This window comes from Eumetopias jubatus, unplaced genomic scaffold (genome assembly GCF_037043125.1).
Source record: "Eumetopias jubatus isolate StellerSeaLion01/CBP00866 unplaced genomic scaffold, mEumJub1_p1.0 scaffold_10, whole genome shotgun sequence".
NCBI classification, from domain to species: domain Eukaryota; kingdom Metazoa; phylum Chordata; class Mammalia; order Carnivora; family Otariidae; genus Eumetopias; species Eumetopias jubatus.
In genome coordinates, this window is record NW_028274816.1 from 76,377,254 (window position 1) to 76,395,943 (window position 18,690).

Below are 18,690 nucleotides of genomic sequence, written 5' to 3' on the forward strand. Positions count from 1 at the left end.
GTGCAGTTGTGAATGGGATCGACTCCTTGATTTGTCTCTCTTCTGTCTTGTTGTTGGTGTATAGGAATGCCACTGATTTCTGTGCATTGATTTTATAGCCTGCTACTTGACTGAATTCCTGTATGAGTTCTAGCAGTTTTGGGGTGGAGTCTTTTGGGTTTTCCACATACAGTATCATATCATCTGCAAAGAGTGAGAGTTTGACTTCCTCTTTGCCAATTTGGATGCCTTTGATTTCTTTTTGTTGTCTGATTGCTGTGGCTACGACTTCTAATACTATGTTGAATAGCAGTGGTGAGAGTGGACATCCCTGCTGCGTTCCTGACCTTAGGGGAAAAGCTCTCAGCTTTTCCCCATTGAGAATGATATTCGCTGTAGGTTTTTCGTAGATGGCTTTTATGATATTGAGGTATGTACCCTCTATCCCTATACTCTGAAGAGTTTTGATCAAGAAAGGATGCTGTACTTTGTCAAATGCTTTTTCTGCGTCTATTGAGAGGATCATATGATTCTTGTTCTTTCTTTTGTTAATGTATTGTATCACGTTGATTGATTTGTGGATGTTGAACCAGCCTTGCAGCCCAGGGATAAATCCCCCTTGGTCGTGGTGAATAATCCTTTTAATGTACTGTTGGATCCTATTGGCTAATATTTTGGTGAGAATTTTTGCATCCATGTTCATCAAGGATATTGGTCTGTAATTCTCCTTTTTGATGGGGTCTTTGTCTGGTTTTGGGATCAAGGTAATGGTGGCCTCATAAAATGAGTTTGGAAGTTTTCCTTCCATTTCTATTTTTTGGAACAGTTTCAGGAGAATAGGTATCAATTCTTCTTTAAATGTCTGATAGAATTCCCCTGGGAAGCCATCTGGCCCTGGGCTTTTGTTTGTTGGGAGATTTTTGATGACTGCTTCAATTTCCTTAGTGGTTATAGGTCTGTTCAGGTTTTCTATTTCTTCCTGGTTCAATTTTGGTAGTTGATACATCTCTAGGAATGCACCCATTTCTTCCAGGTTATCTAATTTGCTGGCATAGAGTTGCTCATAATATGTTCTTATAATTGTTTGTATTTCTTTGGTGTTGGTTGTGATCTCTCCTCTTTCATTCATGATTTTGTTGATTTGGGTCATTTCTCTTTTCTTTTTGATCAGTCTGGCCAGGGGTTGATCAATCTTGTTAATTCTTTCAAAGAACCAGCTCCTAGTTTCGTTGATCTGTTCTACTGTTCTTTTGGTTTCTAGTTCATTGATTTCTGCTCTGATCTTTATTATTTCTCTTCTCCTGCTGGGTTTAGGCTTTATTTGCTGTTCTTTCTCCCAGCCCCTTTAGGTGTAGGGTTAGGTTGTGTATTTGAGAACTTTCTTGTTTCTTGAGAAAGGCTTGTATTGCTATATACTTTCCTCTCAGGACTGCCTTTGCTGTATCCCAAAGATTTTGGACAGTTGTGTTTTCATTTTCATTGGTTTCCAGGAATTTTTAAAATTCTTCTTTAATTTCCTGGTTGACCCATTCATTCTTTGGTAGGATGCTCTTTAGCCTCCATGTATTTGAGTTCTTTCCGATTTTCCTCTTGTGATTGAGTTCTAGTTTCAAAGCATTGTGAAAATATGCAGGGAATGATCCCAATCTTTTGGTACCGGTTGAGACCTGATTTGTGACCTAGGATGTGATCAGTTCTGGAGAATGTTCCATGGGCACTAGAGAAGAATTGTGTATTCCGTTGCTTTGGGATGGAATGTTCTGAATATGTCTGTGAAGTCCATTTGGTCCAGTGTGTCATTTAAAGTCTTTATTTCCTTGTTGATCTTTTGCTTAGATGATCTGTTCATTTCAGTCAGGCGGGTGTTAAAGTCCCCCACTATTATTGTATTGTTGTCAATGTGTTTCTTTGCTTTTGTTATTAATTGCCTTATATAATTGGCTGCTCCCATGTTCAGGGCATAGATATTTAGAATTGTTAGATCTTCTTGTTGGATAGACCCTTTAAGTAGGATATAGTGTCCTTCCTCATCTCTTATTACAGTCTTTGTTTTAAAATCTAGTTTGTCTGATATAAGGATTGCCACCCCAGCTTTCTTTTGGTGTCCATTAGCATGGTAAATGGTTTTCCACCCCCTCACTTTCAATCTGGGGGTGTCTTTGGGTCTAAAATGAGTCTCTTGCAGACAGCATATTGATGGGTCTTGTTTTTTAATCCAATCTGATAGCCTGTGTCTTTTGATTGGGGCATTGAGCCCATTTACATTCAGGGTAACTATTGAAAGGTATGAATTTAGTGCCATTGTATTGCCTGTAAGGTGACTGTTACTGTATGTTGTCTGTGTTCCTTTCTGATCTTTGCTGCTTTTAGCCTCTCTCTTTGCTTAGAGGACCCCTTTCAAGATTTCTTGGAGGGCTGGTTTCCTGTTTGCAAATTCCTTTAGTTTTTGTTTGTTCTGGAAGCTTTTTATCTCTCCTTTTATTTTCAATGACAACCTAGCTGGATATAGTATTCTTGGCTGCATATTTTTCTCGTTTAGTGCTCTGAAGATATCTTGCCAGTCCTTTCTGGCCTGCCAGGTCTCTGTGGATAGGTCTGTTGCCAATCTAATATTTTTACCATTGTAGGTTACATATCTCTTCTCCCGAGCTGCTTTCAGGATTTTCTCTTTGTCTCTGAGACTCCTAAGTTTTACTATTAGATGTCGGGGTGTTGACCTATTATTATTGATTTTGAGAGGGGTTCTTTGTGCCTCCTGGATTTTGATGCCTGTTTCCTTCCCCACATTAGGGATGTTCTCTGCTATTATTTGCTCCAGTATACCTTCTGCCCCTCTCTCTCTTTCTTTTTCTTCTGGAATCCCAATTATTCTAATGTTGTTTCGTCTTATCGTATCACTTATCTCTCGAATTCTGCCCTCATGATCCTGTAGTTGTTTCTCTTTTTCTCAGCCTCCTTATTTTCCATCATTTGGTCTTCTATATCACTGATTCTCTCTTCTGCCTCATTTATCCTAGCAGTTAGTGCCCCCGTTTTTGATTGCACCTCATCAATAGCCTTTTTGATTTCGACTTGGTTAGATTTTAGTTCTTTTATTTCTCCAGAAAGCGTTTCTCTAATAACTTCCACGCTTTTTTCAAGCCCAGCTAGTATCTTTAAAGTCATGATTCTGAACTCTAGGTCCGACATCGTACTAATGTCCGTATTGAGTAGGTCCCTGGCTGACGGTCCTACCTCTTGTTCTTTTTGCTGAGGTGATTTTTTTCATCTTGTCATTTTGTCCAGAGGAGAATAGATGAATGAGAGAACAAAATGCTAACAGGTTTACAACGTCCCCAGCAAATATACTGTATACAAATCAGAAAAGACCTGAAACCAGGGGAAAAGAAAGGGAAAGAAAGAAAAAAGAAAGAGAAAAAAAAAGAAAAAAGGATAAAAACAAAAACAGGACAATACAAAAAAAGCAGAATATGATCAAAAATGGTCAGGCTAGTGCATAGATCAGTGCCACACACTGGATTTTGGGCGTATTTTGGTCTGTTAGGAAAAAGTGCCTCCTAAAATTTTAAAGGAAGAAAGACATATACGTACAAAATAAGGGTTGATACAATGAAGGGATAGAAGATGACTGTAAAGATGAAAATTATAAAAGATTTTATAAAAGGACTTGATAAGATAAGAAGTTTTTGAAAAAAGAAAGAAGATTTAAAAAAAAAAAGAAAAAAGGGAGAGACTGTGATCAGGCAGGAGACTAGAACAGAGCCATACACTAGTGATTTAGGGTATATTTTGATCTGTTAGAAGAAACTGTATCTCAGAATTTTAAAGAGAGAACAACTTATATATATATGCCAAAAATAAGGGTAACTACTATGAAGGGATAAAATATGACTCTAAAAATGAAAAATAAAAAATTTTTTTTAAAAAAAAGATTGATAAGATGTTGGTTGAAAAAGGGAAAAAGAAAAATAAAAAAAAAACCAAAACAGTTAACAAAAATTAACTTTGATGAACTAATGAATCATGGTAAAATAAAGCCATGAATTCTATGTGCAGTATTCCCCTAGCGCTGGAGTTCTCCCGTTCTCCTTGATCGGTAAACTTGGTCTTGGCTTGCTGGCTGTTCCTGCTGATCTTCTGGGGGAGGGGCCTGTTGCCGTGGTTTCCAGATGTCTTTGCGGGAGGCTGAATTGCCCCGCCCTTGTCGGTCCGGGCTAAGCGAGCTGCTCGGGGTTGATCTCAGGAGCTTTTGTTCCCTGCAAGCTCTCGGTACAGCTTTGGAGGACCAGAGCAAAAATGGTGGCCTCCCAATCTCCACCCGGAGGAGCTGAGAACTCGGGGCCCCGCCCCTCAGTGCGCCCCCAGAGAAAAGCAGTCACTCCCGTGTCCCCGGTCTCCGGCCGCACTCCGTGCTCACCCGGCCTGTGACCGAGCGTTTCTATCTCTGGCACCCGACCCCGTGTGGAGTCTCCAAACCCAGCAGATCCCTGCGGTGCGCTCCCGCGCCGCTCCTCCCGGGGGAGGAAGGGGAGTCTCCCCGGCTGTGCCGCTTGTTGGGTCCCTGCTGGAGGAGCAGTGGCCCGACTGGGCCGTGGATCACAGTTCATGGCCACCCCGAGCTGAGAGCCCGCGCCTCGGCTCCGTCTCTGCAGCCGGCTTCCCCGCTCCGATCCCTGGGAGCTCTGCCGCACTCAGGCACCCCCGGTCTTTCTGTGACCCCGAGGGTCCTGAGACCACACTGTCCCGCGAGGGTTCCACCCCCCGCTTAGCCACTGGAGCGACGTCCCTCCGCGGAGCCGACTTCTAAAAGGTCCGATTTTGGGCTCCGCGGCTCTAGCACTTGCCAGAAGCGGCCGACGGAGGCCCCTCCCCCGCCGTCTATCCTCCTGAATATCGCCTCGGATTCACTTCTCCGCACGCCCTACCTTCCAGAAAGTGGTCGCTTCTCTGTTCAGAGAGTTGTTGCTACTCTCCTCTTCGATCTCCTGTTGAGTTCGTAGGTGTTCAGAATGGTTTGATCCCTATTCAGCTGAATTCCTGAGACCAGACGAAATCCAGGTCTCCTGCTCCTCCGCCATCTTGTTCCAACACCGACTTTTCTGTTTTTATGTTCTACTTGAACTTAAAAATATGTATGTAAGTACATGTATACATACATACATTTTATATGTTACACATGCAGACAAATTTGTATATACCTGTATATATGTATACTTGAATATGTGTATATACCTATATATATAATGTAATATATAGTGAGTGAATAATACATACACTGTAAGTTTAGAAACACTTGTAAGTATATATACATATAACCATATATGCTTATCTGTGAGTGTACATACATATATACTCTTACATACATACCTATGGATACATACACACACACACAAGAGCTGTGTCCTCAACAGACCACAAGATGGAGACGTGAGTCTCAGAACTAGAGGACAACTTCGCTCAGGCCTTCCCCGTGTGTAGATTTTGAGAAGTCAGGATTTTTCTCCCTTGAAATTGAGGGGGGAGTGCTCAGCTTGCTTGTGCTGCCCACCTTCAGAAAAGGAGCCATGTCCCCCCTGTGTTCTGTCTTCATCTTCCTCCTCCTTCCCTTCCTCTGTTAACTGCAACCCTGTTTGTCATTTGAAAACTTCCTGGCTCAGATGGTTAAGCGTCTGCCTTTGGCTCAGGTCATGGTCCCGGGGTCCTGGGAACGAGTCCCGCATCGGGCTCCCTGCTCAGCGGGGAGCCTGCTTCTCCCTCTGCTTCTCTCTCTCTCTCTCTTCTCTCTCTCTGTCTCTCATGAATAAATAAATAAAATCTTAAAAAAAAAAAAAAGAAAACTTCCCCTTTGTGACTGTAGAGCCCTGCCCAGCCTTTCTGCCTGTTCTTGCTTCTCTCTCTCTCTCTCTCTCCTTCGTCTCCCTTCCTCACCTTTAGATCTTTCTCTTCCATTGCTCTTTCTTTCTTTCTTTCTTTTTTTGTAAAGATTTTATTTATTTGGGGCGCCTGGGTGGCTCAGTTGGTTAGGCAACTGCCTTCGGCTCAGGTCATGATCCTGGAGTCCCAGGATCGAGTCCCGCATCGGGCGGCTCCCTGCTCAGCGAGGAACCTGCTTCTCCCTCTGGCCCTCCCCCCTCTCATGTGCTCTCTCTCTCTCTCTCTCATTCTCACTCTCTCAAAATAGATAAATAAATCTTTAAAAAAAAGATTTTATTTATTTGACAGAGAGAGAGAGACAGCGAGAGAAGGAACACAAGTAGGGGGAGTGGGAGAGGGAGAAGCAGGCTTCCAGCTGAGCAGGGAGCCCGATGCGGGGCTCGATCCCAGGACCCCGGGATCATGACCTAAGCCAAAGGCAGACGCTTAACGACTGAGCCACCCAAGTGCCCCTCCATTGCTCTTTCCCCCCGGGGGGGAAAAACTGTGATTCTGGCATTTCTTGATTTTAGTGTTTGTTTCCTACACTTAATTTTAAAAGCAGAGGCATGCATTTAATACCACTTTCTATTAGCTTCACTGAATGTTGTGGGTCTTTATTCTCCTAATATCTTCCCTTCCCTTGATCTCCTTCCCCAAGGAAATGACTCGACCTTAATTGGATTTGAAACAAATTATCAACACGATACAGGCTCATTATAACAAGTCAAACCATACTGAGGTGTAGCCAAAAATTAATTCTCTCCCTTTCTTTCTCTCCAGTGCCATTATCCTGAAGTAACTAGTGTTAACTGTTTGGACGGTTTCCTTCCCCGTGTTAATCTGTGTTTATACAAATAATTGCAAATATATTTACAGCGTTTTCCTTTCCTGTTTTTTTTTTTATGAAAACAGAGTTGTCCTGTACATATTTCTCTGTAATTTACTTTTTCCATTTAAATTTGGACAGTGCTCCAAATCAGTAGATCTAACAAATTCCTTTCAATGGATGCATTTTTCCACAATATAAATACGCAGTAACTCATCCAATCACTTGCCATTTGATGGATACTGCGTTGTTTAGCTTTTTGCCATGACAAGTAAATGCAGCAGTCAGGATCTGTGGTGAATGTGGCTTCTATTTCTGTAGGACATGGTCCCCAAAGTGGGTGACTAGAACGAAGGGATGGGTATCCAAGTTCCACAGGCACTGCCAAGTCTGTTCCTGAAAGTCCCAGTGCCTCCCAGTCCCCCCAGCGCCATATGGGGCAGTCCTGTTACAGAACCGATTGGGTGTTGTTGATCTGATGGGTGAAAAATGGTATCTTGCTTTGAATTGCATCCTTAACCTCTGACATATTTGTGACTTTTGATGGGAAGATAAAAGGATTCCCTACCCCGTGTGTAGTAATTTTAAATCCTAAAAACCACATGGAAACTGAAAAAGAAAATTCTAGTGTATAAAGAAGCAGGGAGAAGAACCCAAAAATCACCTACATGCACAGTATCATAAGTTACTTATGTTGATTTAAAAGAAAAAAAAAGGCCTATTTAATACTTTCCACCTTAGGCTTTATATAGGTGAAAATGTGTGAGAAACCGAACAAAAATTTTTCTGTTTTTTTTTTTCTTTAGATTTTATTTATTTATTTGACAGAGAGAGAGACAGCGAGAGAGGGAACACAAGCAGGGGGAGTGGGAGAGGGAGAAGCAGGCTTCCTGCTGAGCAGGGAGCCCGATGCGGGGCTCGATCCCAGGACCCCGGGATCGTGACCTGAGCCAAAGGCAGACTCTTAACCGACTGAGCCACCCAGGCGCCCCAATTTTCTGGTTTTTTAAAAAAAGCACTTTCAGATAGTATTTGAGCCTCATAATAATCTTCGGGGGTAGGAGGGGAGAGAGGAGTGCTGGTTTGCAGATGGGGAGACTGATCCTCAGAGAAGCCATCGTACCCGAGGTGAATATGTGAGAGCGAAAGAAAAGAGCTCAGGTCTCCCTGTCCTTTGCTGTAGGCTTTGTCTCTTGGGCCCCCCTCTCTTGATTTTGGTCTCCTTCCATGGTTCCCTTGTAGGGACCCTCATTGGTTCGTTTCTCACTGGCTTCCAGTACTTCGTCCTTCTTCCCGATCCTTGTACGTAACACACAGCGTTCCCTCCATACATTCAAGCCATGTACTGCAAACTCTGCACTTGTAATTCAGTGGTGGGAACAAAGCGTCCGGTATTACGAAACCTGGGTTTCGATTTTGACTCCATCATTTTGTGTAAAAATGCAGATCATCACAACTCTACAAAATATTGTGAAGTCCAGATGAGATAAACGTAGGCGAAGGCATATGTTTATGCTTCTGTGAAGTGCTTTGTAAACGGTGCTAAACACGTGCTGTCACGGCTCTTAGCAGAGGGGAATCCAAGAATGGCATGCCCTTTGGAGAGCCCTTTCTGTCCTGCACCGATTAGAGAATGATGGTACATGAGAGTGGTTATGTAAGTGCTGAGTCGTGTGCTGTGGGCCATACATGGTCTAGAAGATAAGAACAGGGAGAGAGCCAGGTGAGGCAGAGGAAGTTGAGAAGTCCGTGTAAGATATGAGATTTGACATAGCCATTGTAGAGTCAGTAGAATTCGCATATTTTCCCTTACTTGAGTGCTTTCTCGAGCCCTCCTCTTTCTAGACTGATCACGCCCGCACCAGTCTGTATATCGGAGTCCAGCTGGCTGCAGAGATCACCTCAGGGCGCTTAGAGGTTCCCGGGCCCTGTCCCCAAAGGGAAGGTGAAAAGCACAGTTACAAGTGTGGGTGCCCATCTCGAGAATTTGAGTTTTTAGTTGGGAGCTAGATGAATTGATATAATTCAAAACAAGATTGTCGAGATGGAAATGATGACCATGCAGGTGGTTCGTGGCTTTGGCACATCTTGGATGTGTACACATTATTCACTGATACCATACCCTCAGATTGTCTTTTAATGCCAGGTTTGGATTTTTGTACATCAGCTGACAAGTACAAATTTCTACCGCTGTTGGTCGTCCTTCTGCCAGCTAAAAATTTCGTTTTATTACACTTGCATCTTTGTCGTGGAACACAATTAAGTGAATATTTTACTGAATTTTATATTTATTTTATAAGATGAGTGAGAACGGAAGCAAATAAGGGGGTGGAAATCGTAGAGTCGAGACAAAGATGGAGATCATTGGTCATGCCGAATGCTTAAATGCAAATTGTTAACCTCAGTTGGGCGCCCATTGGATATGTTGTTCGAGTGTCCTTGGTCGTGAAGAACTGGGTGGGAGATGTAGGGCCATTGTTATTGAAGCCCTCCCCCCAATATATAAGCATGTTGTTGACTTTGGCTTATTCTGTTCCCAAACACGTTTTCAGGAGTGCTTTGTGTACTCAAGGAAGGAGCTATTTAGAAGTATAATGGCATTTGGGGCATCCGCTGAGCATTTTGTAGTTGAATTGTAACCATCAACCAGCAGATGGCTCTCAGTCACTGGAAATTTGGCAGAACAGCTAATTCATCTCACTTAGAATTCTTCTGTTTTATATACCACCCCTGCGTCCCCCTCCTCTACTCCTCAGGAAGCCTGACAGTCAAACACTTAGGGTAACGACCTGTAGCTTTCGGTTTTATTTTCTTGATTTGGGGCTCCTTGGATGACTCTTTGGAAAAGCACACTGGGATTTCTGAACTACGGTTTGGAGGTCAAAACTTGCCGTGACCTTTTCCAGCCTCCATTGAACTGTCTTGTCAAGTTTATAACTTAGCGTTAAAACTTGTTTTTGGCAATGTGGTCGGCAGTGAGGAAGGAGAAAGTGGGATTGGTTTAGAACTAGAAAAATATTTGACTGCAGTAGATTTTAAAGATGCCATGGCGAGAATCTCCTTGGGTGATTATGTAAGAGGATATTTTCCTTGTTTGAGTTCTTATCTGTTCTGGCCTCATACTCAAAGGTGATGTGTTCAACCTCACAAAAACAATAATTGAGTATTGGCAAAAATCACAGTGTGAGGCCACTTATGGTCCCCGGAGTGTCTGCTCCATTGGGTCAGATATTTGTCTATCTTGTTCACCTCCAAGCCCTGAGATTAGAGCCTGGCACGTAGAAGGCGCTCAGTAAGTACTAGTAGGAAGGATGGCTGGACAGGTGGATGGGAGGCAGAAAAAGATCAGGGCAGAGTCCTGGACCTAGAGAGGCTAGCCATCTAGCAAATAGGGCTGCAAGATAGTAGCAGGAGCAGTTTTACTTTGGGGTCGCTCTTAGGAACTCTTTGAAGTTTGAGAAAAGTCTAGAAGGAAATAAAAAATTCCCCTTCCGCTAGGTTGTGTCACTTTCCCAAGTCCCCCATGTTTGAAAATCTTTATACCCTGTCTCCAGTTTATTCACCAACACTTGGGAGTTCTCCTGTGACTCACTGTGGGAATTGTCCGTCTCTTGCTGTGTTCCCTCTTGTCATTTCCCTCGTCCAGACCCCCTTCACTTTCCGCCTGACTTACACCAGCCTCCTGGCCCACCTCCCTGCCTGCGGCCTCTCCTCAATGTAATCCAGGCCACATATTGTTGCCAGATTTTGCCTCCCAAGAATTTATGTCAAAGAATCTATTTCTGATTGAAATTTGAGCCCCTGTGCATCTTTATATTCATGGAAAGAAACTGCCAAAAAAGAAGTTCGGAGAAAGGAAGTACCCTTTGCATACCGCGGTAGCATTTTCTCATCTTTTCAGACAAGTCTAATGGCAGAGCTTCGCACACTCAATTCAGTTCACCGACACCCTAGGAATACCTTCTGCAGTCCTATCTGCGCACCACCCTGTGGTCTGTGAATACGCAAATGCTGATACTTTTTTAGACAAAACAAACATTTTATGTAGTCACTTTGACAACTTTTTGAGATACTAAGAACGGCGAAGGAAAACTACCTCTTGGAATTCACTGCTCTTTCAATTCTGTGTTTCATTGATGAGAACGCCCTTCCCTGTGAGCTCCCAACAAGCTTCAGCCACATTTATCAGCAGAAAAACATGGGTTACCAGCACCGTCCCCCACCCCCAGGTAGTATCATCATAATTTAACGTTTATCATTTGCTTTGGGGGATGAAAAAGGAAATATTTTTATATCTTTAGAAGCAGCTGTGAAGCCTTTTGGTATACAATCTCTATAGGACAGCTATCCAACCCATTTAGTAATGTGGCGTTCATTTCAGAAGTTCTATTCGTTAGATAAGTTCCATCCTGAAATAATATGGAGGGAAATTAATTGATATATTAAACAAACAAACAAACATCTCCAATCTCCCCTAGCCTCCGGAGCATAGTGTTTAGCATTTCCCTTCCTTAACTTCCTTTCTAGAGGAGAAGCACTCTTTCCGTGTCATTCCAGAAGTAGGGTTGAGCTGTAAGGTGTTTTAATGAAAGAATTCTCTTTCAGGTGATACCCTCTCCATCTGCTCGAACAGTATCAGTCTCTGCTGCTGGTGTCTCGGAAGCACATAACAGTTGATTATGTTTTGTTTGCCCCCCCTCCCTTTTTTTTTAATCTCTCAAGATGAAGATGTTAAAATACTCCTCTCATTTTGCCTCTCTCTTGCCTAAAAAGCTCAGTGGTTTTCCTGGTTCTGTTGCATAAACATGTACTGAATGCTTATTCTCTGGCATATTCCAATGCACTGGTTTTTTGGGGGTTTGGGGTTGGGTTTTTTTTTTTTTTTTTGGCTACAGAGGGATATAAACATGACTGTCATGTGGCCTCTTTCCTTGCAGAGCTCATAATTTAGGAAGGGAGACAGATAAGTAAATAACTCACTACAGTCCTGCTTGATAAATGCCACGTTGGAGGTTTTGAACAAAGTACCATGGGAGCCCCAGCGAGTGATTGATTCAGGGGAAGGGGGGGTGGGGATGGGGATCAGGAAGGACCAAACAGGAGAAGTGACATTTGAGTTGAGCCTTAGGGGATGAATAGAATTTTGCCAGATGGACAAAGGGGTGGGGGTGGGGACCCTCCAGACTCATACAAAAACATGAGAGTGTGGAAGTTTGTGCCTTTGTCTGAGAAGCCTCACGTGAGCGGTGTGTAGGGCTGAAGGAAGAGTTGGGTATGGAAGGGGGTGTTGGGAGACAAAGTGGCAGAGATCCCTGGGGCCATGTTGTTGAGGTTAAACATCATCTGTGGCTTCTAGGGAGCTGCGAAAGTTTTAAGACAGGGAAATGTCCCGGCGGCGAGATCTCTGTCTTAGAAAGAGAGTTCTGGCCGCAGGGCACAAGATGATTTGGATGCGGGTGAGCGGGAGCAAGAGAACCAGCCACAAGGTTGTGGTCGTGCTCTGCAGGAGAGGTGATTAGGGTCTGAAGCAAGGCAGTACCGGGGTGGGGGTGGGGGTGGGGGGTGGAATGAGGGCTCAGACTTGAGCATGGCCCTGAGGGAGGGTTTGGGAGGGATGAGATGGGGAGGCAAAAATCATACAAGGGAGGAAGGTTTGGGTGACTTGGGAATACAGTGATGCTGCTCACCAAAACAGCGCGTGCATGTAGAAGAAAGGTTATGGGATGAAAGGAATGGTTGTAATTTTGGATATATTGGGTTTGCAGTGGAATACCCAGTTGGAGGGTCCCAAACATGCAAAGAGAGCCTTCAGGAAAATTTCATAGGTAGAGGTAAAGATGTAAGTGTCAAGCACGGTGATTTTCAATCAGGATGAGAGAGGGGAGAGGACCTGCCTCCCCTGGATTTTGATATGTGGGGTTTCAGATTCAGATCCTGCCTTGCTAGGGAGGGGAGCATGCCTCTCTCCCATCCCCCAGTTAAGAACCCACCACCATAAGGACCCAGGAGAATGTGTCCTATTTCATTTGTACTGAGGCAGAAAAAGTGCGTAAGCACTTGCTAAATCCTGTTCTGTTTTTGTTTTTGTTTTTAAGATTTTATTTATTTGTCAGAGAAAGAGAGAACAAGCAGGGGGAGCTACAGGCAGAGGGAGAGATAGGCTTCCCGCTGAGCAGGGAGCCAGACGCAGGACTCGATCCCAGGACCCCGGGATCATGACCCGAGCTGAAGGCAGACCCTTCACCGACTGAGCCACCCAGGCGTCCCTGCCAGCTCCTGTACTTATAGCCCAGCCACAGGAACAGATAGCATTGCCCAGAGAGAGGTCAGACAGCAGGAAGAGAAGATCCGAGGAGAATTGCTAAAGAACACGACTATTTAAGGGGCAGATGGAGGAAGAGGTCCCTGCAAATTACAGGGAAGCGGCCGCCCGCCTGGACGAGAGTAGCCTGGAGGAAGCCAAGAGAGGAGTGGCTGGGACACGGATAAGGGCTACGGTCAGCGGTGACAAACGACTGGCAAAGGGGCGAGGTGGCAACAGGGGACATCAGGCAGTAAGGAGACCCACGGGTGAGAAGGAAGAGTTTTGTAGAGCTGCAGGGCAGCCTGGGACGGCAGCGGAAGCCGGGCCGGTGGGCATGGTTCCTTCATTAGGGAAACTTGGCTGTGAACGGGAGGATTTCTAGCACAGGAAACAACTCGTGCGCCAAAATGACAAGGTTCTGCAGGAGTGAGGATGAAGGGCACGAGAACAGAGGCAGGTGTGCCACGGCTGCCTGCCCGGGAATGAATGCTATCAGACCCAGCCTTGCACATTGCTCCCTGCCCTCTTGTGTCCCGTGCACCTGTGCGGCTCACCTCCCCTGCCCCAGAGACCTCATCCGTGTGTGTGTCCATTCTGGCAATGCCCTCCACCCCGCCCTCCTGGTGCCGCTGACCCTTACCCACTCTGCAGGGCTGGGTCCAGTCTCCCTACCTTCACGAAGCCTCCCCTGCGATGGCAGAGAGACAGTGCCTTGGGTTGAACATGAAGAGGGGGGTGCCTGGGTGGCTCAGTCGGTTAAGCGTCTGCCTTCGGCTCAGGTCATGATCCCGGGGTCCTGGGATTGAGCCCCACATCGGGCTCCCTGCTCAGTGGGGAGTCTGCTTCTCCCTCTGCCTCTGACCCTCCTCCCTGCTTGTGCTCTCTCTCTCTCTCTCTCAAAAAAATAAGCAAAATCTTAAGAAAAAAAGAAGAGTGTGAGGAGATGGGTCTCACCTTCAGCTCTGCCACTAAGTGCGCCACCTCCCGAAAGTCACGTGAGTCACTTTTCCTTGGTTTTCTTGCCAGTAATACCTGCCTTGACCAACACACAGGCTTGTGTATGATGCGAATGAAACCGGGGCTGTAAAATGCCTCTGAAATCACACAGAACACAGCACGAGGGTGCGATACCACCATTTCCTGATTCCGCTGACTGATTTCATTCATTCAGGTCTGGCTTTTGCCGAGTAAGTTAATTCCCTCAACTTTGTTTTTTTCTTCAGCGCCTGTTATGCCAGGCACTGAGGTTATCATGAGGAGCAAGACAGTCCCTACCCTGGGGAGCTTCTAGTCTAGTGCGGGAGGCAGAAAATAAACAAGTACGTCCTATCTAACAGCTGGTTGTTGAAGTGCTATAGAGAAAAATAAGGCAAAATAAGGAGGAGGCAGGCTGAGGAGTTACAGGGAAGGGTACTGTTTTATTTTATTTTATTTTTAAAGATTTATTTATTTGAGAGAGAGAGAAAGAGTGTGTGTGTGGGCAGGGGGCAGAGGGAGACAGAGGGAATCTCAAGCAGACTCTGCTGAGCTCGGAGCCCAACACGGGACTCAATCCCATGACCCTGAGATCGTGACCTGAGCCGAAATCAAGAGTCAGACACAACTGACTGAGCCACCCAGGCATCCCAGAGACAGAGTAGTCAGGGCACATCTCTGAGGAGATGATATTTCAGCAGAGGAGAATAAAGTGAGGGGGCAAGGCCACGTGGCCATCTGTGGGAAGAGTGCCTTAACCTCAGGGGGACAGCAGGTACAAAGGACCTGAGATGAGAATGTGCTCACTGTGTTCTAGAAACAGTAAGGAGGCTAGTGTGGCTTGTAGGTTATAGTAAAGGTGTTGCATTTTATGCTGAGGGTGCTAGTAGATTGTGGAGGATGGGAGCAGAAGCAGGAAGCAGGAAGGGATATGGCGTAGAAGCAATAGAATGAGAAGAAATGGTCAGACTTAGGTATGTTTTAACAGATTTGCTGATGCAATAGATGCTGTGGTGTATGAAAGAAAGAGTCAAAAGTTGATGCCAAGGTTTTGGGCCTGAGCCAATGGGTCAGTCGGGCTCTTGAATTAAAATTGGGAAAATGGGGGAAGAGGAGAATAGGTTTTTGTGGGGAAAATGTTCTTTTTTCCCCCCTCCCTGCTCTTATTTATGCAATTTAGTACTTCCTGTAATTCAGTGATTTCTGATAGAAAGTCATCAGCAGGATTATAAAGAACACCTGCTACCCCCCTCCCAAAGTGAGTCTTCCCCTATTAATGAGGAACTCATAATGAGGAACTTCCTCCAGAGTTGGGCCAGAAAGCAGGTTGGACATCATCGACCTACTTAGTTTGTTTGTTTTATGGGTGGGAAGAACAGAGCTGAAGAGGTTGTTGGAATGGCCAGTGATACAGGGCTAGCTGTGGTGGTCTTCTGGTTAACAATTCATTCGTGTGTGGTTAGTTTCTCTTTTCAATTTGATGGTAAACTCTTTGAAAGCAGGAATCATGTCCTTAAAGTCTTTTGTGTTTTCCTTCTTAGCTAGGAGAGTGCTGAGTAATAACAGGCATCATTCCAAATATTAGCTTGAATATAAAACCTAACGGAAAGAAAATCAAGTCTTCCGCATACGCTGATGCCTTTGATCTTACGTGCTCTTGTAGGTAAAGACATATCCATTGCTGAGTTTCCCATTGGAGTTGGGGCATCAACAAAGTATAAACACCAAGGGGAGAGATAGATGAAGTTCAGCCTTGAACTGCCAAACTTCGAAACTTTTCAAACTTCCATGCAAGGAGAGAGGCATCAGGGAAGGACTTTCACTTTGGTCTACTTTGGCCAATCACAGCTTAGCTTACTATTGCTCTTATATTGAACTATGTGAGTGAGACCAAAACCGTTCTTCCAGTGCTTAGGGCCTTCACAGCTCTGCCTTCAGCCCCGGGAAATCTTTCCTGTATGTCTGTTGGCTCATGTGTGTTTGATGTTAATATTAAACTGTGTCCACATTGTACCGTATTCTCTAATACGTGTTAAATATATATGTAGATATAATTAAAGGCTGTAGTTCTCATTTGTTGTTTTTGAGATTGCTCAATCAGTTTTATTACATCTGTTTTATTTTCTCCTTCAGTAGTTTGTAAAAATGTGCTCTTGGTGTGGCAAGAGCCACCAGTGGGACAGTCCAGCTTTAACTTTGGAGGGACAATGTTGACTGCGCAGGTGCGGTGTACTAATTTGAGTGGGTATCTGCTCGTAGCTGGTGACAGATGCACTGCTGAGGTTACCCTATGTACCTCTGACCCATTGCACTGGTCTTTTTTTTTTTTAATGTGTGTTTTATTTTATTTTTTTAAAGATTTTATTTATTTATCTGACACAGAGAAAGAGAAAGAGACAGCACAAGCAGGAGAAGCGGCAGGCAGAGGGAGAGGGAGAAGCAGGCTCCCCGCTGAGCAGGGAACCCGGTGCGGGTCTCGATCCCAGGACCCTGGGATCATGACCCGAGCCGAAGGCAGACGCTTAACCAACTGAGCCACCCAGGCGCCCCCCATTGCACTGGTCTTTAGCACTTGCTTTTTTCAGTGGTCCATACACAACCTCCCATAGGAGTCCTATTTTGAACCAGAGTGGTGCTTGCAAGGAAGTGGTAGAGTCAAGGAATGTGCTTTGTCAACTCGCTCTTCCTTTCCCTTCTCTGATGCTTTCGTCCCCCCATCTTCAGAGTTAGGTGAGACTGTATGATTATTCTAGGGAATAAATCCGGCATCTTGATGTCTGAGATCCTTGGGGCCCATGAAGTAAAGTAAGGCTTTAAAGAAATACATCTGCCATTTTGACAAGGTGGAAGCAAGTTGTGCTTCTGTTTGGCACATTCGTGCCCTTGAGTAGAGAGGGCAGCCCTGTGTTTAAAATCTTAGTCTAAGGAGTCTTGTTCCTAAGGGTTTCTTTCTCGAAACGTAGCATCTTCTTCTTCTTTTTTTTTTTTTTTTGAAGATTTAATTTGTTTATTTGACAGAGAGAGATACAGCAACAGAGGGAGCACAAGCAGGGGGAGTGGGAGAGGGAGAAGCAGACTCCCCGCTGAGCAGGGAACCCGATGCGGGGCTCGATCCCAGGACCCTGGGATCATGACCTGAGCCAAAGGCAGATGCCTAACGACTGAGCCACCCAGGCACCCCACGTAGCATCTTCTTCTGTAGGTTCCAGAGTGCTCGACTAAAAATGAAGTTGATACAGCCCTTTGGGGGTATACTCACTTATTAAAGCATAGTATTTGCCTAGTGTATGCAGTGTAGTGAACGTATAGTATTGTGCCCTGTGTATGCAGTGCGTTAAGTGATAGAATGAGGCTAGTTGACATTTGTTGAATGTCTCTTATCTTCCAAGAACTGCATTGAATGCTTTCTACACATTTCACACCTGGTCTCCCGCCCACCTGCCACCACCAGAATAGAAGCAGCACCTGTAACAAAAACGCATACCTTGTCAGGACAGAGATTTTGGTCTTTGTCCTATATTCCATTTTTTCCTCATTCCCACGAATGAGAACAATGCCTACCACATACTAAGTACCGAATAAATGTTTGTTGGTTAAATGGATTATTTTATTTACTCCCCAGCAGCCCTCGGAGGTAGAATTTGCTGTCCAGATTTGCTGGTAGGTGGTGGGGCCAGGATTTGAACCTGTGTTGACAGCTGCTTGCTCTGGGTTGGGGAGCAGCGTAGAGTCCAACCGAGGGTGACTTTTGGTTCCTGCCTTCTATCTCGTAGACATGAGGCTTACCTACATAAAAGGTTCAACAACAGGGTAGCAGTTATTTCCAGGCAATACGAGAACTATGCAAAGTGCTAGAGTGATGGAGAGGTGAACGAATGCACGCACATCGTCCGGAGCTGCACTCAACTGCATGTGCTTGCTATGTGTAACCACTGTTTTGACCGCCACTATGGTTATGTCACCATCATTTTCTGTGAATCCCATGAACCAGACTCCCAAATGAATGACTGTTCATTTGTGGGTTGAAATGGCCAGAGATGGTTTCTTGAACAAGATAGTCCTTGAGGCTTAGACAGAATATGGGCAGGTGGGGACAGGAAAGGAGATACTTGAGATGAAAGTCCTATGGACTGAGGCAGAAAACGTGTGTTTTCTGTTCCTGCGACAGCAAGGAGGCCAGTATGTGTGGTGCAGAAGGCGTGTGTGGGCTACTAGGGTGAGTAAAGATTAAGACTGATAATTCGGAATTTGTTTATTATGTTGTGAGTGCCACATTATATTTGTGAGATTGGATTTGAAACCCTGTATGTGTTTCTATCTGTATGCAACCCAACCCCCTTTAATAAGAAATTCTGTGGTCATTTTTAAATGCCGTAATCTGTGGTCACAACATTATATCTTGTTGAGAAATAATATATGTGCCTTTGGTGTCACATGGCTTGTGAGACAGACTTTGTCCTAATAAAAAGGCTACTTCTGTTTGGCCTTATGTTTTTGAAATTTAAGACCCTCATTTATGATTATTGACTCGAATGTATCTTGGAAGATTAGTGAGGGTATTATGCGCTGCTCTAGTCTCCTTAACAGGCTGTAAGTCTCCAGGGGACCAGGCCTGTGCCTCATTCATCCTCGTACCTCTTCCAGCACTGAGCACAGATGCTGGCATAAACTAAGATTGCAGTAAATTGTG

The 18,690-nt window shown here is 44.7% G+C and overlaps 1 protein-coding gene across 4 annotated transcripts in view; it reads left to right on the plus strand.

The window, feature by feature from the left end:
- The window catches only part of STX8 (syntaxin 8), a 255,090-nt gene that overhangs the window by 35,569 nt on the left and 200,831 nt on the right, over positions 1 to 18,690 (plus strand). The window lies entirely within an intron of this gene.